The sequence below is a fragment of the Elgaria multicarinata genome, chromosome 4, assembly GCF_023053635.1.
Source record: "Elgaria multicarinata webbii isolate HBS135686 ecotype San Diego chromosome 4, rElgMul1.1.pri, whole genome shotgun sequence".
In the NCBI taxonomy this organism is placed as follows: Eukaryota; Metazoa; Chordata; class Lepidosauria; order Squamata; family Anguidae; genus Elgaria; species Elgaria multicarinata.
In genome coordinates, this window is record NC_086174.1 from 67,882,567 (window position 1) to 67,888,134 (window position 5,568).

Here is a 5,568-nt window from a genome sequence, read left to right on the forward strand (position 1 = left end):
TGAATACGCACAGTTACTGGGATTTATAAACAGTATGTATTTAACTGCCATTAACAAAAAACAGGTCAATGATAAAAGCTTCATATAAGCAAGCTGACAGTATCAATCTATGACAAAGAAAGCTCATTGGTGTGGTCCGATGAATTGCCTCTGAACTAGACTTGATAGGGAAGACAGAACTGCCAATCCCATGTCAAGTTCTTCATCCTCTTCCCTTACCATGTAGCCACAGAAATGCATGACTTGAAGTCATCATGCAATATCCTTCCCATAATGTAGAGTGGAGAAGAGGAAACGTATGATGTCGTGATAACATGTGGCGTGCATCCATAACTGTACGTTATGGTGAGAAGAGAGGGAAATCAAAATGAAGCTGCCATTTTCAGCAGGAGTCCCATGTTAGTCATAATTCCTGGTTCCAGCATTATGCTTGAAATGGAACTTCAAAACATTGAAAGTGAAATATAATGAAATTCCTAAGTCAGGGATGGGAACCACCAACCCAGGGGCTGGATGAAACCTCTAGTACCTCTGGATCCAGCTCATGTCCTCCCCACCTCAGTTTGCCCACCTGGCAATTAGACTTAGGAAAAAGGCTCCCGTTTGCACAAACAGGACTTCCTAAGCCTAATTGCTGCAACAGGGCGGGGAGGAAATTTGGTGGAGAACAGAGGGGCAGTGGAGTGAAAGACAGAGTATGGAGAAGAGGAGAAAGCAGAGGAAACAGAGAAGAGGACAGAGAATATGAGAGAGAAGTGGCTGGTAAAGAGTGGAAAAGTAATAGAGTGTGGAAAACTCATAATCACCTCCTCAATTGCCATCAAAGTAGCTTTTGCGGGAGAAAGAGCATCAGGGCAATAGGCTGGGGGAGTGCATCGAGTGCCACATGAGTGAGTCAGGCATTGAAGTTCCAGGATAAAGTACACATCTGGCCTTTGTTCATCCTCCACCTTATTTTAAAAGAAATGGTTGCCACTTTTCCAGAGCTTAAGCTTCTAAACCATTGCTCTAAAGACATTGTGTCTGGCTTCACCATAGCAACCTGATCATATACCTCAAAAATAGGACTTACTTCAAAGAAAACAAGCTCAAGACCAGGATGCAAGAGACACAAGTAAGGATTAAGGAGAGAACATGGAAGTTAGACATCACTTTATTGATTCCAGCTGTCAGCGATACAACCCAATATCCAGCGTGTTCATAGCATGGTTCAGTGTAACACAAAAATGTAATAGTAGGAGGAGTTGGAAAGGTCACATGTTTCTAGTATGTTCCTACTTTCATGATTTGGGATGGGAGTGAGCGGGTGTCCTGGGGAAAAAATCAGGAGCTGTTGCCCGCAGCCAGTTGTTCTGAGTGCATTTGTTTGAAGGGCAAGTGCTGTCAGGATCACAAAACTAGTTCCATAATGGGTGGAGTAGCTACAAGACTAGGAGTCCCTAACGTGGTACCTTCGGGCACCATGACACCCACACGGACCTTCAACAGTGCCCCACGAATGTCTCTCCTCCCTGTCCCCTTCAAAATCTTTTTTAAAAGAACCTTGGAAAACGTTAGGGAAGTCTTCTTTCTCTCTCTTTCCAGCCTTGCTATTTCTACCCCACATTTTAGCTCACTGTTTCTCCCCCTCTTAGCTTCTAGCTGTGCTCTTCCGCTGCCCCTTACCTTCCTGTTTTCCTCTTCCTCCCGGCTGCTAGTTTTGCTATTTCTCTCTGCACTTCTTAACCATGCTGTTTCTCTGCACTCCCAGCCTTGCTGTTTCTCCCCCGCTCTCCTTTGCTTTGATATTTCTTCCCCCCTCCCAGTCTCCAGGCTTACTATTTCTCTCCCCACCTCTTTACCCTGCTGTTTCTCCCGCTTCCACCCTTGCTTTCTCTCTCTCCTCCACATCTTTATTTTATGACACTTATATCCTGACTTTTTTCTTCTTGCAAGGAATCTGAGGCAGTTTACACAATCTTCCTCCTCTCTATTTTATCCTCACAACATCTCTGTGAAGTAGATGAGGCTGAGAATCAATGACTGTCCCAAAGCTTCATGGCCGAGTGGGGACTTAGAACCTGGATCTCCTGAGTTCTAGTCCAACACTTGAGCCCTACTTTGCCTTGTTATTTCCTCCTCCCTCCCAACTTCGAACTTCACTATTTCTCTCCCCTCCCCCTACCTACACCTCTTTAGCACACTTTTGACTAGCCAGCCCCCCCCCCCCAGCAGCCATTATATGAATTATACCTATATTATACCATTATATCAATTCTTGCTGTGTGGTTTTAATCCTGGTTGTGCTTTTTATATTGTATTTTGTGTTTGTGTTTTTAAATTGTTGGTTGTTTATATGCTTTTCATGGTTTTAATTTTTGTGAACCGCCCAGAGAGTTTCGGCTATTGGGCGGTATAGAAATGCAATAAACAAAATAAATAAATAAATTTATGTGACTAGCCACATCCTCCATGGGAGCCATTTTGTGGTGGTACCCACAGCACTTTCTCTAATTTCCAAATGTTCCCATGGGCCCAGAAAGGTTAGAGACCCCTTTGCTAGACCTACATCCATTGCTTCAGGTGAAAGAAGACTAGCATCACATTAATACTACAAACCTGCCCAGTGCCACCTCACTGACTGAAATTTAGAAAACAGCATGAATGTAATGCAGCCTTCCTGAACCTGGAGCATGGACAGTGGTCAGGAATGCTGGGAGTTATAGTCCATAATGTCTGGAGGGTGCCAGATTGGTACTGTCTCAATAGAAGTGAAGGGAGGGGAAGTATTCAAGTCAACGCATGTTTGTTGCCCCTCTCTGCCCATGTAATGCAGCCAATAACAATTGCACCAAAGACAAGGAAACAAAAGCCTTGAGTAAGCAACACAATTTGCCTTAATGTAGAGATGCTCTAAGAGAGGGAAAGGGCTAAACGAAAGCCGTTCCAAATGTAGCATGAAGCAGGGCATCAGGCCTACATACTGATGGAGAAGAAGGTTGACAGATTTGCAGAATAGAGGGGGTTATAAGGGGTGAAAAGAGGAGCAAAGAAGGAGATGGTGCTCAAAATCTAAGGACTAGAATCTTGATATTGGGCACTGGGATGCTTTTAGGACCATGAAGCTAACAGCAACAAGCTTGGTGACAGAAATGAGTCCAGTAAACAGCAGCTACTGTCGCTTACCCTGTTCTGTCTCCAAAACCAATATTGCAGCAATGCTCCTAACAGTATCAGCAAAGATGGTCATTAAATGGGATTTGTTGGCCTATGGGTGGAAAGGTTAACCTGTCTTATCCCCTGCCCCCATTTTTTAATGTGATGGATGAGGGAAAACAACAACAACAACCTGTAATGTCTAATAAAAGTCATAGTGTTCATAACCAGGGAGTGGGGGAGGGGAATACATGAAAAGGCCCTCACAAGCATTACAGCCAGATTCCTGCAAAAAGTGGAACTCCTGTCTTGTGCTCTGAATGGACAATTCCCGGTTCAGAGAGTTTCCCTTCATATTTCCCTGCCTTCTACAAAGAAGCCTCTTAAGCTTAGGATTCTTTCCTCTTAGCAGAATAAATGCCAGCTATTTTTAGAAATAATGGGAAATGGTTTTAAGTTCACAAAGTGAAGGACTCCTAGCACATCTGCATATGCAAGAAGTGGAACATTTTAATCATGCATTGAAACTGGCTGCCTGGCTTAGCAGCATCTCTTTACACAACGCCCTGAATAATAAGCTATCCAGTTGCTAAAGACATCTTTTTCTGAAAAAAGAAAGACATAGTTGTGGAAGTTTCTATTAGTTTCTGGTCCCAATGTCTCCAACTCATTTTAATTAGATTCAAATGCCAAATTATCATAGGTAATCCCAAAACAAATGCCCACCCAGGAACCAACCTTTGTGAACCATTCCCATCCTCATTCCACAGCTGACAGATGTCTATGGTGGAGTGCAGGTCCCATTGGCACTGCTAGCTGGCACACAGACAGAAAGGTGTTTGAGCAATGGGTCAGAACAGAAGAAAAGCCATGTTGGATCAGACCAAGAGTCCATCTAGTCCAGCATTCTGTTCCTACAGTGGCCAACCAGATGCCCACAGTTGGCTTCAGGAAAACCACAAGGACATGAGTACAACAACACCCTCCCGCCCATGTTCCCCAGCAACTGGTGTACATTAGTATACTACCTGTGATACTGGAAGTAGCATATAGCCGCAAGGACTAGACACCATTGATAGCCTTATCCTCAAGGAATTGGTCCAATCCCCTTTTGAAGCTATGCAATGCGGTGGCCATCACCACATCTTGTGGCAGTGAATTCCATAGTGTAACTATGTACTGTGTGAAGAAGTTTCCCCTCTTTGCTAATAAAACTCCTTAAAACATTCTGTGTCAATTTCAGCCAACCCAGATGGCTTCCTCCTAAGGATGTACAGATATGGTGAGATCTCTTCCACCTGCATTTCTGGATTGACAGGTATCTTTTATTCTGTCATCCACTCATTGATAGAATCAGATGTTTTTCATTGATAGAATCGGATGTTTTGTAGGAGAATTTTATGAGAGAATTTCCTTTCACTTGCATTAATTTGCGTGAATACTTATATGCACTTGTACAAGTGCTCAAGTATGCTAATCAACTAACGCACATTAATGCAAATTTGTACAAATCTCTCAAAAAATTAAAGAAATGCAAAAAATGCACAAATTCCCCCCCAAATCCGCATTTTCACACTTTTGCCTATGGGAGAAATGTGTATTTTTGGTTGGTGGCTTTTCCCCCTGGGCATTTTTATATGACTAAATTTGTGTAGAAATCCTGGAAAGTAAGATAAAAAAAGGCCCATAAGTCCATGAAATCCATGTGACACAGAAAAAGCTGATTCATTGAGGAATCCATGGGTCAGATTCACTCATTTGAATCTACAGATTTCTCCAACATCCCTACTGCTAGGGTACAAGTGGAAGTAGTGAATCAACAAACCACTTCCAAAGCAGTGGTGAGTTTAGGCAACAAAGAAGAGAGCTGAATGAGGTGTTGCCTGTGAAAGCGATAATATCTCAGACAGATATATTCTAGGAACAGTTGTTTCCCCCACTGCAGCTGTAGTTCTGGCTTCAGCTCACTGCCCAAGTAACCTGTCTTCTAGTTTGGAGTGCTCTGGATACCCTTTCTAGGCAATTGAAGGTTTGAATGAAGAAGGACTATGAGAACAGTGTGCTCGCTTAGGATGCAACCTTATACACCAGCCTCCTCCAGGTGTGTTAGACATCACCTTCCAACATCCCCCAACCAGCATGGTTGTCTGGGGGATGCTGGGACTTGTACTTCAAGACAACTTGAGACCCCCAGGTTGGGGAAAGCTGGTACACACCTGGAAGTAAGCCCCATTGAGCTCAGTTCAGATTCAGATTCAGGAATTCAGAAAAAAGACTGATTTGGAGGCCATTTCCCTTGACTCAGGTCTGAATCCAAATCTTGAATCAGAAATCCAAATCTTCATACCTTCCATTGACTATCATTGGAAATCAACAAATGGCCACTTGAAAGAGATCACTTTTTTATCATTGGATGTAAAATTTGGAAATACA